The 24,504-nt window shown below is 44.2% G+C and overlaps 1 non-coding gene across 1 annotated transcript; it reads left to right on the top strand.

The window, feature by feature from the left end:
* Positions 1–22,540: 22,540 nt before the first annotated feature.
* LOC123460467 lies at positions 22,541–22,643 on the top strand. Its single transcript, XR_006637023.1, has one exon. It is a non-coding gene; the product is annotated as a U6 spliceosomal RNA (small nuclear RNA).
* The last annotated feature ends 1,861 nt before the right edge of the window (positions 22,644–24,504 follow it).

The raw sequence follows: 24,504 nt of genomic DNA, 5'->3' as shown, positions 1-24,504 counted from the left end.
TAGAAGCTGCAGGGAAAAACAGGGAGGATAAGATATATCCTCATGTCTCTGGGTTTCACACTTTAAGTGCGTGAATAAATTCCATGGCTGAAACAGAATGAAAGAATTGAAATGTTAAAGTGTGGATCTATATGGGTTACAAGGAAGTTAACCAAGCCAAGAGGTATCCATCCTTTCCAAGTTATGGTACCTGGACGGGTGCTGCAGAGGCAACCACTTTGGTGGGACTGGGCTGTTTTTTTTTTTTTTTTTTTTGATTATTTTATTTATTTATTTGAGAGTGACAGGCAGAGAAAGAGAGAGAGAGAGAGAGAGAGAGAGAGAGAGAGAGAGAGAGAGAGACAGGGAGAGAATGGGCACTTCAGGGCCTCTAGCCACTGCAAATGAATTCCCTGGGCTGTTATTTTTATTGGCATTGCATTAAATCTGTGTATTGCTTTTGGTAGAACTGCCATTTTCACAATATTAATTCTACCTCTCCAGGAGCATTGGAGGTCTTTCAATTTTCTCCAGACCTCCTTTGTTTCTTTCTTAAGTGTTTTTATGTTTTCATTATACAGGTCTTTCACATCCTTGGTTAGCATTATTCCAAGGTACTTATTATTTTTTTTTTTGTTGCTATTGAAAATGGAACATCCTCACTGATTTCTTTCTCTGTATATTTGTCCTTTGTATATAGAAAAGCTACTGATTTTTGTGCATTGATTTTGTGTCCTGCCACTATGCTGAAGGAATTTATCACCTTTAGAAGTTTTGAGATGGAGACCTTCACGTCTTATATATAGAATCATGTCATCTGTAAATAAGGCTAACTTGACTTCTTCCTTTCCAATGTGAATCCCTTTTATTTATTTCTCATGTCTTATTGCTTGGGCTAGTACTTCTAGTACTATGTTGAAGAGCAGTGGTGAGAGTGGGAACCCCTGTCTTGTTCCTGATCTCAGTGGGAACTCCTTGAGTCTTTACCCATTGTGTATTATTTGGGCTTTAGGAGCTTTATATGTAGCCCTTATTGTGTTGAGATATAAATCCTCCATGCCTATTCTTTCCAGTGTTTAGATCATAAAATAGTGTTGTATTTTGTCAAAGGCCTTCTCTGTATCAATTGAGATGGTCATGTGGCTCTTATAGTTCATTTTATTTATGTAGTATATTTCATTGACCAATTTTCGTATATTAAACCACCCCTGGGATGAAACATACTTGATCAAGGTGAATAATGCTTTTCATGTGTTGTGAATTCAGTTTGCAAGGATTTTATTCAGGATATTTGCATCTAAGCTCATTAGGGATATAAGCCTATAATTTTCTTTCCTTGATGCATCTCTGTCTGGTTTTAGTGTTAGGGTGATGCCTGCCCACGCACTGTCCGTTCAAGGAACTCTGAATGGGGAGGTGGGAGGAACCCAGAAATAGGTCTGGCTTCCTCACTCCAGAACACAGTGCCTGCCCACACACTGTCCACACCTGTTTCCTTACTCTTAAGAGCAGATGGAACTGAGAGAGGGCTTTAGGTAAGAGGCAGTTAGTTTTATATAGTCAGCCCTTCAGTTACTGCTGGTGGGCAGAACAGAATAGGCAGGATGTGAGGGAATGGAACCTTCTTCAAAAACAGAATCAAAGGAGAAGGAACTGGAGACTGTTGAGGTGATGAAAGAGGGAGGGAGAAGAGACAGACTTTTGGAAGCTAGTCTTAAGCATTCTCCCTGCTGACAGAAAAGTGGAAGAGGAAAGCTCTTGCCAAGGCTTGGATTTGGAATATTCCCCCAGGCTCACGTGTTGAACACTTGGTCCTCTCATGCTATGTGGACTCCAACTCCATCAATGGATCAATCGATGAATGAGCTCATAGCTGAGTGGGCTATGAGGAAGTAGAGTCTAGTTGAAGGAATTAGGCAGTGGGGCTATACCTTTGAAGGGTATATCTTGTCCCCAGACCTTTCCCTTTTCCTTTTGTCTGCTTCATTGATGCTATGAGGTGAGCATCCTTCTCCATGATATGCTTCTGCCACCATGATACTTTACCTTGTCTCAGGCCAAAGTCAGGAAGCCAAGAAACCATGGACTGAAACCTCTGGAACCATGAGCCAAAGTAAACCTCTCTACCCTTTGACTTGCTTCTCTCAGGTATTTTGTCACAGTGATGAAAACTAACACATCTCTTGAGCATATTTCCAAGAGGCAAATAGTGAAATTAGGATTCCATGAAATATCTGTATGCAAGGAACAAAAGGTGGAGGAATATATATATATATATTTCCAGAATTCCAGAATGGAAGGACACAGGGGGCCAACACAGATCTCTGGAATAAGGCTTTGGGATCTGCATCAAATCACAAGGATTTAATGGTTTATAATCGTTCCATTTGTGTACAGCTGAGGATCAAACCCAGAGCTGTGCACACAGTCTACCGATGAGCCAGAGCCCCATCTCAATTTAATGACATAGAAATTGGAAATAGTGAACAAAGGGATAAATGTTAGGAGAACTTGATCCAAGCCTTTGGAATTGTTGGCTTTTCCTCACTCTTTCAGCTTGTTCCTTCATGAACCTTCCTTCCCATTAAATCTTGAAGTCCACAGTGGCGGATGGCACAGAGGGCTGGGAGGGGGTATATTGAGAGATAAGATTAGGACAGGGTGTGTGGCATTAGGAAGATCCACCCCCATCCCTCCAACCAGCCATTTTGGAGGAAGAATGTAACAGGTACCTTCTGTTGCTGGGACAAAACACCTGACCAGACTTCATGGGAGGAAGGGGTTAATTTCAGCTTGCAGTTTCCAGGGGACATTTCCTCATAGTGTGGAAAGCATGGTGGGTCTGAGTACGAAGTCTGGGTCTCATCTCATCAGTATGAAGGAAGTAGTCTGAGCAAACTAGCCTGGAACACCCGTGAGCTGGACTAACAAACCTCAAGGTCTGTCCCCAGTGACACACCTCCTCCAGCAAGGTTCCGCCTCCCAAATGCTCCAGAGCTTTCCCAAACTGTCATCAGCTGGGGACCAAGTATTTTAAACACACAAGGCTATGGGAATCATGTCACATTCAAACCATCACAATGAATGCAGCTAGAATGGTTAAGTTTTCATATTTTCATGATAGTTCACAGTATACCAAGTTATCCATAGTTATTTCATTTATTTTCTTTTTTCTTTTTGAAGGTTTATTTCTGGCTTCCAGTTTTTTAAAAAATATTTATTTGCACACGTGCACGAGAGAGCGAGGGACAGGTAGAAAGAGAATGGGCATGCTAGGGCCTCTAGCCACTGCAAACAAATTTCAGATGCTTGTGCCACATTGTGCATCTGGCTTATGTGGGTACTAGGGAATTGAACCTGGGTCCTTTGGCTTTGCAGGCAAGCACCTTAACTGCTAAGCCATATTTTCAGCCCCTCATTTATGTCCATTGTCAAACAACATGTATAGAAGAAATTGATGTCCCTATTTTAAAGATTAGAAGAGTTGGCTCAGAGATTAAATTCCTCAAGGATAGCTACTGGTTCAATCAGGGTTAAACCTGTGGCTTAGTACTCCACATGCAATAGTGATTTTGTTTGACCTAATAGGAGATGAGAAAGGTTATTTAAAAATGTTAAAACTCTGAGACAGAAGCAGTTATTCAGGTTTACATTTATGAGTGAAGCTGGCTGGATATAGGGCAATGGGGAATGGTGGGGACATTGTTCAATATTGTGGAGCCGATGCCTTGTTCATGGGAATCCTCACTCTTCACCTCCCGATGACTGCATGTTAAAATGCCAGCTTAATTTATTAGGGGGAGAAAGAAAGGTGGGTCATTCAGCTAAACAAATGTTTATTAAGTGCCTCCTATGCATCACACACTGGTGATGAAGCTGAGTATGAAATGATTAAAAAACATCTCTAGAATTTTAATATGAACTTGTCCAACTTTTAAGTGTTGGGAGCTAAGATGAAATTTAGAAAACATTGTCTCAGCCAAACAAAACACATCTGTGGGCTACATCTGGCTTGTGGGCAGTCAGGCTCTGACAGGACAAGTGTTCTGTAGAGCGCAGAGTATGTGGAATGGTCCACAGGAGCAAGGGAGAAAATGTTAGCACTTCTAATTACATGTACAAGCTTATGATTGACAAATTTTTCCATTGTTTGTGAATGCTATTTTCTATGTACCATTGACATACATAGCACGTTAATATCAACATAAATATTCAATGAGATATTACATATGCACATTAGGGATAGGTGACAGTAAAAGCTCTACCGATAAAGGTATAGATTAGCAAAGATTCAAAGCAGGGCTATGGAAGTGCACGCTTTCATTCCCAGCCTTTGGGAGGCAGAGGTGGGTGGAGGATTTCCATGAGTTTAAGACCACTCTGAGAGGACACAGTGAATTCCAGGTCAGCCTGGACTAGAGCAAAACCCTACCTTGAAAAACAACAACAACAAAAGATTCAAGATTACTGGGATAGTCTTTTAAAAATATTTTTATTTATTTGCAAGCAAAGAGAGGGGACATTGCAAATGAACTCAATGCATGCACCACTTTGTGCAGCTGACTTTGTGCGCCCACTGGCAAATTGAGCTAGGGCTGGCCTACTTTGCAAGTACGCACCTTTAACTGCTAAGCCATCTCTGCAGCTCTGGGATCATTTTTAAAACTTGTGTATCTGCAATATTCTCTACCTGTCTTCTACCAGTTAAGTGCTCAGAGGAATGTAGGGATGTGAGAATGGTACCTTTTACAAAATGGACTCAACTCATCCTCTATTCCTTCCACCTGAGCACTGTCCTATGAGTGAAACCCACAGCCCCTTCTGAGTGACGGAGGAAACAACTCTGTGATGGGGCCAGTCCAGGTGGGTCCAATATTTCAATTACTGTGGCTGAGGTGGTGAGATTATTATGGCCTGTTTTTACTATTTATGATCTTGGCATGTACTTGTGAGTGATGGGGGGCTGTGGCTCAGGTCTGGCAAGTCATTGTTTTGCTAATGGGAATCTTGAGGGCAGCACATGAAGAGATGGATCAGGAAACAGCCACACAAGGTATAGCCCTCTTGTCTAAGTCCTCTTCTAAGATCTGTTTGGCCATTGTTGTCACTGTTGGCCAGCAGAGGGGCAATGATGGTCTTCTGAGACATGCGCTGCATGAAGCATCAGGGTATGAGTGGTCTAGTCTGCCAAGCTCTTTGAGCCTCTGTGACCTTGCAATGCTAAGTCTGCCCTCCTGATCTTACTTCCTTTCTAGAATGGGGAATGGCAAAGTTTATAGCCTCTGAACAATTTCTACTTCAACCACATGTTTAATGCCAAGTGTAAATGTTGTAATACAGATGCTCTTGAGTGCTTTCTTGGGCCAGAGACAGTTGTCTCTAGCCTAGGTCAATATAGTAACTGCTATAGGAAACACATCTCAAAATGTAAGACAATTCACACATGGTAGACATTAGCTTGCTGTTTGCCAAAAGCATGAAACATGTTTTCCTGATTGGCTGGACACTCTCTTTCAAAGGGTGATGTAGAGTTCCAGGCTCATGTAGGTTGTACTTCTTCACTCTTCCAGACTTGGCACAGAGGTGACTGTTCTCATCTACATCAAACTGGCAGAAAGGGAACCGAATGAACAAGTGAGCCTGAGAGATTTTTATGGCCTGACTGAGAAAGGAGTGCATTAACTCTGTTCAATTTCTATTGAGCAAGACTTAGTCACACAGAGATGCTGACCTAGAGAGGGTCTAGGAATATAGGCTATTTGGGTTCTCAGAGAGAGAGGAATTAACTGCTAGATGTCTATTTGTGCTACAGAAAAGAGCACTTAGAGGAGAAATGGTCATGTAAGCTGGAGCAGTATTGCTTTCCAGAAAGACCTCTGGGATATCCTCAGCTACTGAAGGATGTTAATGAGCTTTTCTGGCTCACAGGGCATAGTCCGGGGGCTAAGACTCAAGTGCTCATAGATTCTGCTGTGGGATGTGGCTCAACTTAGTTATGTAGTTGAATACTGTGTAAATGACCTTTATTTTTCAATTCCTGCATTTATAAATGGCAACCAAAATATTGACCACATTTGCCTAACATAATTGTTTTAAGAGCCAGGCATACATTTTGAAAAGAGAAACGATTAAAACAGAGAAAGACACCAAGCTACAGTTATGAAAAATCAATCAGGTTAGTTTTTATTTTTTTAAAAATAAGTAATTTCTCCATAAATGTAAAACAAATGTTTTAAAAAACTTTTTTTATCGACAACTTCCATAATTATAGACAATAAACCATGATACTTAACTCCCCTCCCCTGCTTTCCACTTCACAAATCCACACTCCATCATATCTCTTCCCTTTCTCAATTACTCTCTCTTTTATTTTGATGTCATCATTTTTTCCTCCAACTATGAATTTGTTTTTACAGAATGTACAAATAACCTCAAGAAATCAGTGTTCCCTCCCACCCAGTGAATTGTTGGTCAGGGAGGCCCATGAGGCCCTCAAACAATATGGGCTATTTGCAGTGTCCTTGGTTGTCCTCCAGAATCAGATGCTAAGACTGTACTGTTAACGACACCACATTCATCTGGGCATGGTGGTGCACACCTTTAACCCCAGCACTCAGGAGGCAGAGGTAGGAGAATCACCATGAGTTTGAGGCTACCCTGAGACTACACACTGAATTCCAGGTCAGCCTGGACTAGAATGAAACCTTTCTTGCCCCCCCACCCAAAAAAAGACACTACAGTCAAAGGACACTGAGAAATCAAGCGGGAGCTGGAGCTAGAAGCCTCCTCCCTGCTGAAAATGCTCTGCAAATAGATGGTAGGGCAGAAATGTCATCAACAGCATGAACAAGCAGTGTATCCTGTAAGCTACATGGTCAACCAGCTAGGCAAGATGTACCCTCAGGCGCAATAATGGCACATAAGTTACAGAGGTAACCAATTACTCTTGAGTGGATCTGTGGACTGTTCAATAAGAGGGAGTTCATTCCTGACACTGAAAACTGAATCAAAGGCTTACGGCGGAGAAAGACACAGGCCCCAGAGGAAAGCTATCACTGTCCTTTGGCTAAATTGATATGTTGAGCACATAAAATTGCCTTCTAAATGTGCATGTCTATGCCCATTGATTAATTCTGCTCTCACTTTTGATTAGAGAACCTTCTTTATACAGATGACAGAAAATAATGGGGAGACCCAAGACTCCTCAAAGTGATAAGAAGAGGAAACACACGGCCTAGAACTGGACCAGTCATCTCTGCCACACCCACCAGGGCTCAGGGAACAGTGCAGAGGAGGTGACTGAAACAGTGTAAGTGCTTCTCTCATCGCTAGACAGAGAAACTTCTTTATGGAGATGGTGGTAGACACTGAGGAGACTCAAAACTCATCCAAGCTGAGCAGAATAAGTCATTGAGAGCTTTGCACTAAATGAGACATCTCTGTTATACCCACCAAGAATCAGGTGACATTGTGAAGGAAGGGGCAGAAAGAAAAGAAGAGCCACAGGGTGAGAAGGAATACCTGGGGCACTGTCTTCTGGACAGGAACTGGCTGGTGCATTAATGACTTCATAGTGGTTGTGATAGTCCTCTCCTCCCCCACACCCACAAGACCTGCACAATCATGAGCTCATCATGGTTTTGACATACAGGATGGAGGACAGAGAGAATGAGACATCAAGCAGAAGAAGGAATACTTGGAAGGAAGAGGGTTTTCAGTGGAACATCATTGGGTATGGGGGGACAAAGAGGGTAATGGAGGGGATGTGATTCAACTAAAACATGTTCATTGATTCAAATTCTCAATAAAAATGTCAAAAAAGGTACTCTGTGTGAAAGAATTTTGAGCATAGCAGAAAGAGGATTCAGATTTGGGGATTATCTATGCGCTCATATCTGAGACAAAGATCGTGGTCCCAGTGCTACATGCAAACTGCTGCTTCGCCTTGAGGGGGTGTTATGCTTTGCATATAAATATGCATGACTGAAGCTGAAGACTGTGAAGGTTTGGATGCTGAAGAGAGGAGAGCCATGAAAAAAAAGCTAAGTTCTTTGCATCACAATATTAGGAAACATGCTTCCAAGGATCAGCCAGACTCCACTTATTGTCAGGTCCAGGGTATAAAAGTGTGAACTCGCCAGGCGTGGTGGCACACACTTTTAATCCCAGCACTTGGGAGGCAGAGGTAGGAGGATCAGCATGAGCTCGAGGCCACCCTGAGACTACATAGTGAATTCCAGGTCAGCCTGAGCTAGAGTGAGACCCTACCTAGAAAAACAAAAGAAAACAAAACAAACAAACAAACAAAAAAACAAAAAAGAAAAATAAAGGGTGAGCTCATTTTAAGAAGAAAATTTGTACAGGTCTATCTAGAGAAGTATTTTCTGGGTTCAGACACCCTGGCACTCAGGCAGCAATAGCAGCCATGGTCCAAGGGCACCTAGTTATTGCTATAGCTAGTAGCAGACTTTGGTGCTGTTCATATAATGTTCGTTCTTCAGGGATGAGGAGTCAAAGAGTTATAGGACCATGGAGGCTTCCACCCAGAGTCCCGGATGGAAACCGCTGAGAAGGCCATGCATGAAACTGGGAGGGGCAAGCCCAAGATGAAATGGTGATCTAAGGAGGTTGGAGATGCCAGGAACATGGAACGATGGAACATCTGTTAAGGAAAGCTGCTGTGGTCAGGAGAGCGAGACCGAGTGAGCGAGCGAGAGAGAGAGAAGGAAAAAGAAGAAGAAGAAGAAGAAAGAGGAGGAGGAAGAGGAGAAGAAGAAGAATTGCAACCAGCAAAGCCATAGTGGCTGGGCTCTCAAGTCCATGCTACGTGTGGCCCAATGCTGGGTTTGGAGTGGTTGGGTTTCAAGCTTATCATACTAGGTTTTGCCCATTCTTTGCTCTGATACTTCCTTCCTTTCTGTGTTTCATCCTTTCCTTTTGGAATGGAAACAAGAATATTTATTCAATACCACTGTATGTTATATATTATGTTATATTATATTATACGCCCTCCCCCACACAGTGAGCTACCTAGCCCCGGCAAGTGGGACTGAACTATAACATTCCCAGCCCCGCCCCCAGCAGCACACCTCTTCCAGCAAGTCTCGAACTCCAAAAGACTCCACCAGCTGGGAATGAAGCATGAAGCTTGATCAGAAACACTTGAAGCGATGGGGGACATTTTACATTCAAACAACTGTAGGTATTTTGCCACAGTAACTAAAAGTCTGACACAGTGGTTAGGTTAGTTTTCCACTCAGAACTTCAGCTTTCCCTTGCAAAAGCAAATTTTGAACTGAATAAATTTGGTTAAAGTCTCCTTCTTAAATGGTGTACAACTTATCGTGTGTTCAGTCCTGTGTGGAGTCATGCTGATGGCTGCTGTGTTGACTGGTGAATGGCACATCCAAATTCCAGGTTAATATTTCCACATAGAGTTCCAGTAGGCATCTCATCTAAAGTGTTGCCATTGTGTTTCCCTCCTAAAATCTTCCTCTTCCTCTTACAGCCTTGTGCATCTTGAGAACAAGACAGCTACTTCAGAAGCGATTTCCGTTTTATACTTCAACCACAGCTGGCATCCCATTGACCAGCTATTTTTACTGCTCTACTTTCCAAATCCGCCCCACACCTCTGCCCCCAGCTCATGCCTTCATGCGAGCCACCATCTCTCTCACCTGCACAGAGCGGCTGTCTCCCTGAGGGCTCCTTCTGTCTGAGCACATTCTTGCCTCTTCCACTTATTTTCCACTGAGTAGTCAGGGAGAACCTCCTCTTTCTGTGCTTCAAACTCCCACAGTCACACTTGGAATAAAGTCACCATCCTTGCCTTGACTTGTTGGGGTCCTTCCCCCGACCTTATCTTTTACTAGTCCTGTTCACAACTTCCTTTCAGATCTTCTCCAGTTTCATCTCTTCCTCCGTTCAGGTCTTCACCCACATGTCTCTCTCTGTCTCTCTCTTTTTTTCCCCCTTGGTATCTATTGTACTTTATTTGGGAAAAAAACAAAAAACTGTAAATGTAAAGAATATTAAACTTCACTTGAGTTTTATATACCTTAGATTAAAATAAAATAATGCAGCAAGTCTACTCCTTAGCCACATGTCTCTTCTTTGAAGGAGCTCATCTGACCCATTTGACTCCCAATCCAGTCACCTCTTACCCTAATCCAAACTGTTTCTCCTTAAAACTCTTCTCACTACTTAACATGATTTTATCTTTACATGTGGACTCTTATACTTTTTGTCTTTTTGCAGTAAAGCATGAATTCTAAGAGCAGCCAATATCCCTGTTTCATGGACAACTATATTTGTTGTGTTATCTTTTGAATAGTTAGCATATTTAGTAAATATGAACCAAATGAATCAATGAGTCAAGGAGGAGAAACAGAGCATAGAGACTTCCATCTTCTCTGGCTGACATTCTTTAGCAAAGGGAGGAGAACTAGGGACTTGGGTTTGGAGGCCAGTGTGCCACCAGACTACCCTGTCTAGGGAGGTGGCATTTGATCAGGGCACAGATACGGGAAGCCAGCTGTCTCTGCCTTGCAGCTCCAATCAGTTCCTGGCACTAGGACTCTGCTCCCCTTTCCTCCCAAAAAGGAGGTACTTAGCTGATTTCCAGGGGATAAATATGGCTTCTTCTCCACACCATTTGGTCTTGCTGTAGAAAAATGGACCAAGCAGATTCTCCATCTTCTGCTGGCCAGCTGCCAGCTCAGGTAGGTTTAGGAGGACAAGTTCTTCTTTGGAAAGAGCCTTTGCTTAGCATTCAGGGAAAGTCCCGAGAAGATGCCACCCCACTATCTTCTATGAAATGCCCTTCCACCTCCTCTTGCATGCATTTCTAAGATGACCCCACAAAACACGGGGGACAGGATGTACTGTGATTTCTGTCCTTATTCCTCAGTGGTCAGCCATGCTGGGTGTTGCAGAACAACTATCAGAGACTGCTCAGATCAAAACGAAGATGCCAGGCTGGAGAGATGGCTTAGGGGCTAAGCGCTTGCCTGTGAAGCCTAAGGACCCCAGTTCGAGGCTTGATTCCCCAGGACCCATGTTCGCCAGATGCACAAGGGGGCGCATGTATCTGGAGTTTGTTTGCAGTGGCTGGAGGCATACCCATTCTCTCTCTCTGCCTCTTTTTCTCTCTGTCACTCTCAAATAAATAAAAATAAGCAAAAATAAAAAAAATGAAGATGCCACTTTCTCCTCATTACTACGTGGTGGGCCCTAGCCCACACCCTTTAGGTATGCCAGCACATTATGCGGCTCACAATCACCTCTGAGGTAATTGCTGTGACTCTGTTGATGATGAAATGAACACACTTTCCAGGTGTGTTTCAAATCTAAACACAAGCCTTGTTTCCTGCAGAAATTCATGTGTCTGTTCTGTCTCACGTGTCCTGTTTAGGGAGATCTCTTCCTCACCCCAACTCTTCCATCTCCCCTGGAACTGGGTACCTACTTTGTCAGATTGTGGATTAAGAGAGGGAGAAAGTGTTGGAAGAGAGGGAAGGAGGGAGGGAGAGATCCAAATGGCATGTAAGCCAAGCAGTTGTCATGCATCATCTCTTTCAACTGGCACATCCTCTCACGAAGATGTTATCATTAGATTCGTGTCCTAGGTGAGGAAGCTAGTGAGCAGTGTAGCCTGTTCACCTGTCCAACATCACAAAGCAAGTCAGTGAAGAAACCGAGATTTCATCCTAATCCTTCTGGCTTCAGAACCTACATTCTTGTGATATACTATGCTTCTTCTAGACAATTCAATCCCTCTGTCATACTGGAGGCAACCAAGGCCCAGGGAGGAAGAGTGGCAAGTCCCCAGCATTCTGTGTCCTCAGGTTTAACACAGGTCCCAGATCCTGCCGCCAGTGAGCTCCTTTTCCCTGGACACCCAGGAGAGTGTAGACTGCAGCTCCAGAGGCATCAGGAGCTCCTAGTCTACTCCCTGGGGAACAGTCATGGCAGGTCAGCCTACTATCTTACAGACCCCAGCAACTAAAATAAGTCCAGCAGCTGCCCCAGAGGAAAGACACAACCTTCCACCAGCCAAGGGCCAGAGCTCCACACAGTACACACACCCAGAGAATGGCTGCTTCTGCTGCCATCTTGTCCCTGAAAGACAGCAAGCTCTATTCACTCTGCAGCAGGAATCTAGAGAGCTAAGATACAAGATCCCATTTGTCATGAGTGTGCTGTGCTGAAAACACAGACACATTTGTGTTCTTCTGCAACGTCTGAATTTATCAACTAATAATACACTCAAGGGCTACATCAGCTTGGCAGGCTGCAATTTACCCTGATGGTTGGCTGTTGGAAATCACAGGTTCTTTTATTCCAGTCTTAATTGCTAACATCAACTCTCAGATCACACCTTACACTCCACACAGTTACACACATGCATATGTATCAGGATGGCTGTAGAATTGTTAGTCCTCAGAGTTCAAAGAGGCATTACTGGAGGCAGAAGCAGAGGCAGAGAGTTGGTGCAGACACAAAGTAAATTACGGCAGGTATCTAGATAAGACAGTGATAAACCAAGCCAGAGAGCTGTTGGAGAAAAACAGGACCCCCAGGGTTCAAATGAGCAGGGATCAGCCTAGTGTCAGCGGTGCAGCACTGTTCATGTGACGCCCAGGCCCAGGCCCAGGACTGCACTGACAGGTGGATGGATAAAGAGATGGCGGGTTCGGTAGCAGGCTTTGTCAAGATGGTGGTGGCCATGCTGAGCAAAAATCCAGGAATAATCAGGAATCCCCTGCCTGTCTGTCCTTGTGGTGGCCTGAATGTGAAATGTGCCCTATGGACTCATGTGTTTGGCTACTTAGTCCTCAGCCGGTGATGCTGTCTGTGGGGCTTTCAGGAGGTCTGCAGAGCCTTTGAGGGAGGTGTGTTGTTGGGGGAAAGGCCTTGGGATACCATTGTTGCTCTCTGCTGCCTTTCTGCTGATGTGTTGATGTGACGCCCTGTCTGCTCCTGCCATGCTCTTCCTGCCATGATGGAACTTCCTTTGAAACTAAGCTAAAGTAAACACTTTCTTCCGTAAGCTGGTCAGGTGTTTTTCACCAGCAATGAGAAAGTAGCTGCTACAGAGTCCTTGGTGTCCATACCAGGGAGTCAAGTGACAGGTCAATGGGGCCATCATTACAGCCTTTTTCTTTGTATGAAGTCTGGGTGAAGGTGTTCCACCCTTTGCCAGTCCAGTGTGCTTCTTGGGCTTAATTTTTCTGACATAGTCTTAATATGCTCAGGTGCCCACATGCTTCTTATGTACTTGGGAAGTTTATAGGCGGTAGGTTTTTACTTTTTAGCAATGTTTCTTATCAGGCTATGTCTCATGGCTAGTGTGAGCCAAGTGGTGGTGTCTATGTACTTGTGTACACCTTTCTTCCTGTTGCTTCTGCATTTGCACTCAAAATGGAATAAAAGGCTGCTTGGCCAAAAGGACTCACCCAGGGCAAGAAAGAACCTGAAAGCTACTGGTCCTCACAATATGGACTTAGAGCAGAGCATAGCCTGATCTTCATACCTTTGGAACAAGATAAAGAGGGACAAGGAGCAAGCATTTTTAGACTGCTGGCCCCTCATTAGAATGCTCATTAGACTTACTAGCAGAGCTTTATCATTATGATTACTTGTGTGTGTGTGTGTGTGTGTCTGTGTTTGTGCATGCTCATATGGGCATGTAGTGGCCAAGGGACAACCTTGGGTATCATTACTCTGGTGTTGTCCACCTATTTTGAGATAGGGTCTTTCACTGGCCTGGAGTTCACCAGGTAGGCTAGAGTAGCTGGCCAATGAGCCCCAGGGATCCACCAAAGGTTGTCTTACTAGTGTTAGAGTTTACGCATGTCCCACACCACAACCAGCTTTTTAAAAAAAATCTGAATTATGGGGATCACATTCAGGTCCTCATCCTTGTCTTGCAAGTACTTTACTGACTGGGTTGTCTCCCAGGCCTTAGAAGAATTTTAAAATGAATTTGACTTGATTCTATACCAAAATAATGAAAATCCAGGGAGGGGTCCTGGGAATTGGAATTTGAGCACATGTTCCAGGGGAGTCTTTTCTGTGAACCACCAGCCCAAGTCCACTTCTTCTGAAGCTGTTTCCACTTGCAGGTGCACTTGACTTTATCTCCCATCCTTTAAAAAAAATTTAAATTATATCACTTATTTATTTGAGAGAGAGAAAGAGGAGAAAGAGAGAATGGGTATGGGCACACCATGGTTTCCTGCCATTGCAAATAAACTCCAGACACACGTGCCACATTGAATGGGTCTTGAGGAAGAGAAACGGGGTTATCAGGCTCTGAAGGTAAGTACTTTTTCAGCACTGAGCCATCTCTCCATCACCCCCACCTTCCATTCTTAACTCTTACTTAGTACGTGAATCTTTTTTCACTGGCACGTTTAAATTTGAAATTCTCCATGGTATTTTGAGTTATGAATAAAAATGCTGAATAGAACTTCTGCTATCTTTCCACATATTGGTTTCTCATTTGATTTGAAATTTCAGAGGGTTCTGTTCTCAGAGAGGAGTTAGTTCTCCTGAAGGAGTCATTTCTGAAGAATAGATCTGCTGGAGTAGTCTGCCCTTGTCATCAATGCAGCTTGTAAAAGTTCAAGGTTGCTGAGGTAACCAGCAGCTGCCAGGAGACAAGCTCCTGTATTTAGATTTCTTGTGACTCTCTTGCCAGCAGCTAGAAATACCTGTTGAAAGAGGAGAATTTCTCTTCTATCTACTTAAGAGTTTGGAACGTTACTCTTCCCTAGCTCCGAAAGCAATCAGGGGTTGGTGTCAACTTCAGGGTGAAGTAAGAAGGGGTGGGGGGGCAGAGCTGGAGACTTTCCTAGCTGAATGGAAGTGCAGAAGGAAAATCAGACTAAGGCAACTTCTTGAAAAAGCTAACGAGGAGTCAGGGGGTGGCTAATGTTTGTGGAAGATCACTGAGGGGAACTCTGTGGATCAACTTGTAGACACGCAAAGGTTTTGCTTCATGACAGATTCTGGGAATGGTGTTGGTAGCACTTCATTAGAAAGATCTTTGGACTTTTAAAATATTGAATTCCTTTCATTTCATTTTTTCAATTAATTTTTTTGGTTGGCTTAGTGATAATTTCACACATATATATCATTATACTTTGTTCTTATTCTCCCCACTTTTCCCCTCTTACTGGCCCTTTCTTATCCCCAAATAGTCCTCTCTTCTGTTTTCACTACCTTCCGCTGTCGTCCTCTCCTCCTCCCTTTAGACCTTTTCCTCCCATCTCTTAGTCCGTTCTGCTATCACACCACATATATTCAAATCCAAATTTCACATACGAGAGAACAATGCAATACTTGTTTTTCTCAATCCAGCTTATTTCACTTAACACAATGAGCTGCAGTTTTATCCTTTTTCATGAAAATGTCATAATTTCATCCTTCTTTATAGCTGATGCATTTCCATTGTATTCATGAATCACATTTTCTTTCTCCGATTATCTGTTGATGGTTACTTAGTTACTTAGGCTGGTTCTCTGTCTTGACACCTGTGAATAGTGGAGCAGTGAACATGGGTGTGCAAGCATTTCTGTGGTGGGCTGACCTCAAGTCCTTCGGGTACATGCTCAGTGAAGGTATGGCTGGATCACATGGGAGCTCTATTTTCAGTGTTTTGAGGAACCACCATACTGGTTTCATTCTGTACTTCCTAGCAGTGCGGCAGAGCAAGGAATGGAAAAGGAGAAGGGAACTTGCTCTAGTGAGCTAAGCCTTATGCTAGATCCAAGGAATAAAATAACTAAGACTGGTACTTTCAAGGAGTTCTTGTCTAGAGGCAAGCGTGGATTCAGCATTTAGTCACAATTTTATTTGCTGTTATGGTTTGAATGTAAAATGTCCCTCATTGGCTTATGGGTTTGAACACTTGGTGTTCAAATGGTGGCATGGTTTGAGAAAGTTGTGAAACCTTTAGGAGGTGAAGCCTTGTTGGAAGAAATGGTGTCACTGAGGGGTGGGCCTTGAGTTTTTATAGCCTGGCTCCACTTCCTGTTCATCCTCTGCTTCCTGCCTGCTTATGTGATGCTGGCTTCCTGCCACCTGCCACCACACTTTCTCCACTATGAAGCTTTCCCTCAGAACTATGAGTTGAACATAAGGCCTTTCCTTCCTCAAATTGCTTCTTGTCGAGTATTTGGTCATAGCAGTGAGGATGTAAAGGATACACTTGCTGACTGGAGAGTTGGGGGTGATGAAGGCTCCCTGTGGGGAGGGAAGGATGCATGGCAGTTGCTATGTCTGGTTCCAAACGAGTTGTACCATGATTTCTGCTGCTGAGAGCTGTCTGTGATGTCCTGACGGTGCTCCAGGGGTACCTCCAGAAACACCAATATTCATGCTGCCCCAGGATGGGTAAAATGTGAGGAGAGGCATGATGGGGGAAACAAGGCTGGGTAGGAGGCATGGGAATTCCAAATCAGGTGGTAAATCTTTTATGAATTTAGAGAAAAGTCTCTTTCTATTTTCTTAAAGTTCTAGGCCTTAGAAATACCAAAAAGTTAAGTAAGTTTTCCTCTGGGGTTCCCCTTTCTGAACCTGTTACTTTATTTGACTTTGAATAGACTTCTTTCTTTTAAGGGGAAAAACTGTCAGATGAACATTATCCTAAGAAAGGTAATTTAAACCACTCCAAAAAGGCTACTATTAAATGGAGGTGGGAGACCTGGTGAAGTGTTAACATAATTGTTGTCTGATTGGGCTAAAAAATCAAAACTTTATTTTTTCTAGGTAGGGTCTAACTCTGGCCCAGGCTGACCTGGAATTCATTATGTAGTCTTAGGGTGGCCTTGAATTCATGGTGATCCTCCTACCTCTGCCTCCCGAGTGCTGGGATTAAAGGTGTGCACCACCACGCCCTGCTTAAATCAACACTTTTTTTGATATGTGGTCAAAGGACAAATATTTCCAGCTTTACACACAGGTCATGCAACCCCTTTCATTCCTTTTTTTTTTTTTTTTTTTTTGCAGTGCTTCAGATTAAACCCAAGGCTTAGTGCATTCTAAGTGAGGGCTCTACCACTGAGCCACATCACCTTCCCTCATGCAGTCTCTGTTGCAGGTGTTTAGTCCTCAGTTTTATTCCAAAAGCAGCTACAAACAATTCCAGTACCTGAATGGTCGGGACTATGTGCCCCCAAACCTCTATTCATGAACACAAACTGGAGTTTCATATGTTTGCTTCTTTTTTTTTTTTTTTTTGAGGTAGGGTCTTGCTCTAGTCCAGGCTGACCTGGAATTCACTCTATATTCTCAGGGTGGCTTTGAACTCACAGTAATCCTCCTACTTCTGCCTCCTGAGTGCTGGGATTAAAGGCGTGTGCCACCACACCCAGCTCATATGTTCGCTTTTTATGAACAATTTTTTTTTTTTTACTTGAGAGTGACAGACACAGAGAGAAAGACAGATAGAGGGAGAGAGAGAAAGAATGGGCGCGCCAGGGCTTCCAGCCTCTGCAAACGAACTCCAGACGCATGCGCCCCCTTGTGCATCTGACTAACGTGGGACCTGGGGAACCAAGCCTCGAACCAGGGTCCTTAGGCTTCACAGGCAAGCGCTTAACTGCTAAGCCATCTCTCCAGCCCTTTATGAACAATTTTTTATGAACTATTTTGCTTTACATTTTCTTCTAGCCAATTAAAAAAGAATGTAAAACAAAGTGTTAGCGCATGGGCTGAATGTATGAAACCAGAGTTTTTGTACGTATTATCCCTCCCTTTCCCACAACAAGCTAAGATGTGTTGGGAGGTCGCACTGCAATGAAGTTCTTTTTGTGTAGCCTGGCAAAGTTCTTTTTGTGTAGCCTGGCAATGCATCCCTTCTTCAGTCAAACGTTGCTGGGGGACCTACTGTGTCCTGGGACGGGGTGCTGTAGGTAAGAGCTGAGAGCGCCTGCCCAGGGCTCAGGTTTGGCTTCAGTCCTTGCTTCCCTGGGTGTGGCTCTCAGGGGATTCAGCTGACTGACTCTGCTGACCTGTGGAGCCTCAGTGCAGGTGCCAGGCTTACCAGCTTGGGGTTGAGGAGCTGAGCACCACTCCCGTCATGTGTGCTCTGGGATAGCTTTAGCATTCTGAATTCCCAACTAAAACCCCAGACCCCCCCCAAATAATAGTAATAATAAAATGAATAAAATAGCATAGAACCCAAGACCCGAAGCCCAATATATTCTGGTATGACATTCCAGTGGCCTTCTGGGATGGTTGTCAAGAGTTGTGGTTGCTCTTGGACTTTCCCATGGCCTATTCCAGGACGACCACAGATCTGCAGATGTTCCCTCAGGACTGGAGCATGGCAAAAGCCCATCACAACAGGAGCAGCTGCTGCTGCCAGGGCCAGAGGCCAGGGCTCATGTGGCCTCTGGCAACAGCTCTCCTCTAGCTCCCGTCAGGTCCTACTCCCCAGTAGGTGAGCGGAAGACCCTGTGTATTCCTCCTTTGAGGTAGCAAGTCCCCTCCACTGTGTGGGGCAACAGATATAGCCACATTGAAAGAGGCCAGGCCTACAGAGCGAGCAGGACACGCTCCCTTGATCAACGGGGACATTCTTTCTCACATGTATGGGGTGAGGGATTGCATCTAGAGAAAAGAGGGCAGAAAGATAAGAAGCCAGGGTGTGTGTTGTATTTCCTTTGATGCGTAAGGGTGATGGAGAAAAGAAATTTCAGGGGAAAAATCAAGCTACTCCAAAACTTAACTGGGTTATGTAAAAGCATGCCATTTCTCACAGCTCTATGGGATGATCTGTGTTACTAACAGGTAGTTTAGAGATGAAATGCCTGAGAAAGCTTGCAGAAAGAAAATTTGACTGTTGCACATGGTTCTGGAGTTCTCAGTCCATGGGCACTTGGCTCCATTGCTCTGAGTCTATGTGTGGGGCAGAAGAACTCTGGGGTGGGAGGCTTAAGGTCGAGCGAAGCGGCCCACCTGATGGGGGACGGAAGGTAGAGAGACAGAGAGGAAGTGTCTGGGAGCAAAAGCTACCATTGAGTGGCACAATCTCAGTGATCCCCTTTCTTCAGCTAAGCCCCACTTCTTAATAGCTCATTTAGTTATGAACTCATCCATGCATTCGTTCTTGTACTTTTGCTCGGTCTGCCAAACTGGATTCCTGCTCTCCTGAGAGGTGTCTTCCGTCCCTCTGCTTCTGTATTTTGTCTTGATACGTTGGTCACCTTCCCTAGAATGTCTTCTCATGACCCTATTTCCATCTGTCAAGACCCTGCCCTTCTTCTAAAACTTACTGCTAGAGTTACTTCCTTAACCAGAGTGTGACAACCTCCCTTTAGGGAGACCGAGTTCTTCCTGACTCAGAGCAGAGCCCGTGCTTTGGAAGGGGCAGTTGCCTCTCTGTGTGTCCCACGCTCCCCTTTCTTCCTGCTTCGAAGCATTCAGGGACGAAAATATGAGAAGACCTTGCTGCTCCTGGCCCATGGCTCCGTGCCTTGCACACAGCACCCATTCAGTTGATGTCTATTGAATTACAGAGTGGTTTCTCTAGGCCACCCGCCTCAAAATTGTCATTTTTTTCTCCCTCAGGCAAATCGTGGTATTCAGCTCCCAGCAACTCCTGGTCTATGGCCCTGAGGTTCCTGGCATGCCTTTCCCACAAGACCAGGGGGGCTGTTTCCAAATGGTTAGGCCTATGCAGGCCCAGCGGGGTCCCAAGGAGACGGAGAGCCTCTGATGTCACAGGCTCCCTTGGCTCCTGCCTCCAGCAGCCCCACACTTGTTTTCCTTGGCACAAGGAAGTCCTCAGCCATCACTTCATCTTCCATTTATAGACATACGTTGCATCTTTGCATCTTTGCTATTCTTTGCACAAAGTGACAGTGACCTCAGCTAAGAAAAAGAGGAGAGAAGGGGAGGTGGAGGCTGCCCAGGGCAGAGTAGCCATTTTGGATAAGGTCTCTAGGGATTTACTGCAATATATCTGCTCATTCTGGAGAATAGTGACACTCTTCGTGCCCTTTAAAAAATCTTTATTTGTTTATTTGAGAGAGAGTTAGAGAGAGAGAGAGAGAGAACACACCAGGGCCTCTAGCCATTGCAAACAAACTCCAGATGCAAGCGTCACCTTGTGCATCTGGCTTTACATGGGCACTAGGCAATCAAACCTGGGTGGTTTGGTTTTGCAGTCAAGTGACTCAATCACTAAGCCATCTCTCTAGCCCTCTTTCTGCCCCTTTGATCTCACCTTCATACTTCTCCCTGGAAAGGTAGGCAGGGCATGGACAGACGTAGCCAAGACTCCTGACCATGCACGGAGAGGGGTGTAGCTCCTGTCTTGTGTCCATGTGCACATCATTGTAGAGTCCTTCATCTGACACCAAAATATTCTGAGGCAACCAGTTGGCTCTGAGGCATGTAATTAGTCCATTAGTCAAGATATACCTGCCTACCATATGAGAACTAACAGCAACAATTATGTAGTTCTCTCTCTCTCTCTCTCTTTGCAAACCAGTGTTTTAATAAATAGCAGCTCATATGGTCCTAACAATACCCTATAAAGTAATACTATTGTTATCTCTACTTTACATATAAAGAAACAGAGGAAGAGGAGGTTGGATCACTTTGCTTTGGTCCCACCAAAGGTCAGTGGCCTAGTGGGTCCAGGAGTGGGTCTTTATTGCTGAGTGCCAGTTACGATTCAGCTTTAATGGTTCATCCCGTTAAGATGCTGAAACAACCTAACTGGGTCATTTAGTCCTTCTGACATGTCTGACTGACCGGGGTGGAAAGGATGGTGTGTCTGGGAGTTGTGGGTAAGTGCCTGGACAAGTCTGAACCAGTTCTCGGCACAGGTAATTCAATTTGGTTCAAATACTGACTTTCCCACAGATTTCTATTTCTCAGACTAGCTTTGTCTATTCTGAAGGGCAGATTAGTAAAGGGATTTACTGAGGTATCCAAGAGCAACCTGCTTTGTTTGGCTCCATTCCACGGACAGGGAATTCACTAAGTAACTAATTAATTCATTTTCTTCTCTCCATTCATGAGGCTTTGATTCTTCCTCTTGTGTGTTCAGGGTACCTTCTGGGCACCAGAAGGGTGAATGGGCAAAGGCAAACCTAAACGAAGCCCACCTCAACTCTGCTTCTCCCCTGCGACTGCTGTGCACACGCGTGTACTCGGTTAGACCTGGAAACCTGACTCTCTCTATCCCCATTGCTCTTTGTGATCAGTTTTAGCATTCTCTGAAGAATTGCATGTGGTGGTTTCATGGAGTATAGAATGCCCGCACGAGCGGGGTTCATATGAAAATTCAGTGGAGCCCAGATATTCTTATAGATCAGTGGGCCTCAATGCTGTCTAAACCGGATAGAATGATGATAGCGGAGTCCCAGCCTAGACTGCATGGTGCTGTGTTCAGCTGAGTCAGGATACAAATTCTCTTATCTTCCATTCACAGGACTGCTGTACTGCTGGGCTCATTCTCTGGGGAATAAGTTGTTTCTGGAGACCAGTCCCCAGTGGTCTGGAATCAGATTTCAGCCGGCTTTGTCTACAGGTGCTGAAGGACCCTTGCTGCTGATGGCCTCAGCAACTTCTGGCATTTCTTGGCCCGTGGATCCATCACTCCAACCTGCTTCATCCTTACATGACCTTCTTTCCTTTGTGTCTCAAATCTGCCCCTGTTTTTCTATTATAAGTATACCAGTCACTGGATTTGGGGGGCCACTACTCTAAATCCAGGAAGATATCATCTTGAGATGTTTAATTTAATTTTATCTACAGCAATCTTATTTCTAAATGAGGCCACATTCACAGGTTCTGTTTTCTTTTTTTTTTTTTTCTTTTTGGGAAGTCACTATTAAGCTGACTGTACAGACTTATAGTTCTCAAATCAATATTCCTGACAATTGATGCCACTTTATAGAATTGCCATAGAAACTCAAGTCTATTTGCACCCATCATTATTTCTGTGTCCATATGTGTGCACATACACTGAAAGAGCTTTTTGCCCTAGAAATGTATTTGCAGAGAATTACAATTATGCATATTTTATCAGTGTTCCAGATCCAATTCAAATGATTAAAATAAAATGAAAAAAGTAAAATGAGTGAAGACACTAATGAGGAATGAATTACAAGGGTGTAGAGAGGTTTAAAGAAACTGATAAGAACTTCTGAGGCCTAGAGGCTGGAAACAGTAGCAAGCTCTTAGCACACATAGACCTTAGGGAGGAAGAGGATGATTATTACCAGAATAACAGAGAAATCTGGAATTGTAGAGGAGAGCCCACCCTGGTTTTAAAGGGACAGGCACAGCCTAAAATGTGGCCTGAAGAAGGGAAGGAATAAGAAGATACCCTGGGCTTTTCTCCTCCAAACTTCTCATCTCCTGCTCTTGGCTTTCATTAGCCAAACCCAGGCAGACTAACTGAAAGGGTACCTGGACACAAAGTCCATAGAGATGGGTCCTGAGAGGCTCCTGGGCCAAGACGTGAAGAGATGGGCTTGCAGAGGATTAACCAGCAAAGGTCTGCACTCGGATGAAGTAAGTGTGTGGAGTCTATTTGCTTCGGAAGCACATATGCCGTAATTGGAACAATACAGAGGAGATTAGCATGGCCTCTGTGCCAAGACAACACACCAATTCCTGAAGCATTCCATATTGAAGAGAAAGCTGGGGTGGGGAGGGCACATCTGCTTTCCATAGGAGGACGTGGAATCTTGGAAGTGGACTCGCACTTAGAGATGATCTACTCTGACATTGTTTCCAGCTGAGGATCTGGGTTCCGAAGAGAACACATATCTCATCGGGCATGGGAATACTTGCATGGATAGAGTATGGTTTTCTGTAAATCATCTAGAGTTGCTGGAAGGGTAGGCAGGGAAGGTCCTTTAAACTTGAGGAGCCAGATTGTATCTATATCAGATACTCATCTCCTAACCCTCTCCATCTTCCCTTGCTCTTTCTAAAAAGCTTCTGATTTTACTTGGGAATTCAAATTATTCAGGCAAGCTCCTTTTGCTACAGGCTAAGTATGGGAAACTAAGATAAAATACTGATCCAATCCCCAGTAATGATTACCTCCAGGTGGCTTTAATTATTCAAGTCCCAGTGAACGCCAGAATTTTCCTGGGTGTCCACAAGACAGGATGCTACCGCAGGGTCTCCAGAAGTAATGAAGAACTCGTGATCGTGGGGCTCCTGTGGCCATCTCTGTGTTGTTGTTTTGAGTGTAGCTTTATAAAATATTTTTTTTTAATTTTTTTTGTTCATTATTTATTTATTTATTTATTTGAGAGTGACAGACACAGAGAGAAAGACAGATAGAGGGAGAGAGAGAGAATGGGCGCGCCAGGGCTTCCAGCCTCTGCGTACGAACTCCAGACACGTGCACCCCCTTGTGCATCTGGCTAACGTGGGACCTGGGGAACCGAGCCTCGAACCAGGGTCCTTAGGCTTCACAGGCAAGCGCTTAACCGCTAAGCCATCTCTCCAGCCCTTTATAAATATTTTTAAAAATTTATTTGTACACCAAGAGGGATAGAGAGAAGAGAGACTGAGAGAATGAGCATGCCAGGGCCTCCAGCCACTACAAACAAACTCCAGATGCATATGCCACTTTGTGCATCTGGCTTTACGTGGGTACTGGAGAACTGAACCTGGGCTGTTTCGCTTTGCAGGCAAGCACCTTAATCCCTGGGCGTTCTCTCCAGCCATAACTTTTTTTTTTTTTTCTCAGACAAGATCTCACTATCTTGTATTGGGTTTGAGATCCATTATGTATACCAGCCTGCTTTTCCATTCCTTATTCTCTTGCCACTGCCACCCAAGTTGCTGGGGTTATAGGCACATTACAACCAAATGTGGCTTGCAACCATCTTAGGAACCAAAAAGGAATGAGTGCTAAGATGGTAAAGCTGAGGTTGGAACAGAGATAGAGGGAAAGATCTGAGTGAAACTATTGAGGCTAGTATACTTTTTAAAAAAAATTTCCTTTTTCAGTCTAGTGAGTCAATAGTTCCTTCTAAAGTTTAAGCTTCCTCAAATGATGGGGAGGAGTGCTGTGGAATACTGTCTTGTGGACGTGACCTGGCCTCTGCATTCAGGAGCTCACAGCAGCTGTGGTTACCTGCACAGGACCTGCACAGGATGGGTCTGTCACTATTTCATCAGACTTGGTAAAGGGGCTCATGAGGCCATACCCCTTCCTCAGGAGCTATTTATTAGCAGCTGCTTTCTGGGAGAGAGGGAAACATTTTATTCAATGGGGTAGCCATTGGTGACTTGCTCATGCTCAGGGGGGTCAATATCTCTCCACCTTTACTCCTGTAGGCAATGCTAATTAAACTCATTGGCTCACCCAAAATAAATAAATAAAAAACAGCCAAGCAGAAGGAGACCAAGTTTGGAAAAGACAAGTTTCAACAGGAGTAAGAGGGGGACTGTTGCAGTCAGGTTTGCATTGCTGGTAGAAATCACCCAACTAAGAGCAGCTTGTGGGATAAAGGAGGTTTATTTTGGGTTACA

The sequence above is a fragment of the Jaculus jaculus genome, chromosome 4 (assembly GCF_020740685.1).
Source record: "Jaculus jaculus isolate mJacJac1 chromosome 4, mJacJac1.mat.Y.cur, whole genome shotgun sequence".
In the NCBI taxonomy this organism is placed as follows: Eukaryota; Metazoa; Chordata; class Mammalia; order Rodentia; family Dipodidae; genus Jaculus; species Jaculus jaculus.
The sequence above is the reverse complement of the archived record's forward strand: the minus strand, read 5'-3'. Positions and strand labels throughout refer to the sequence as shown.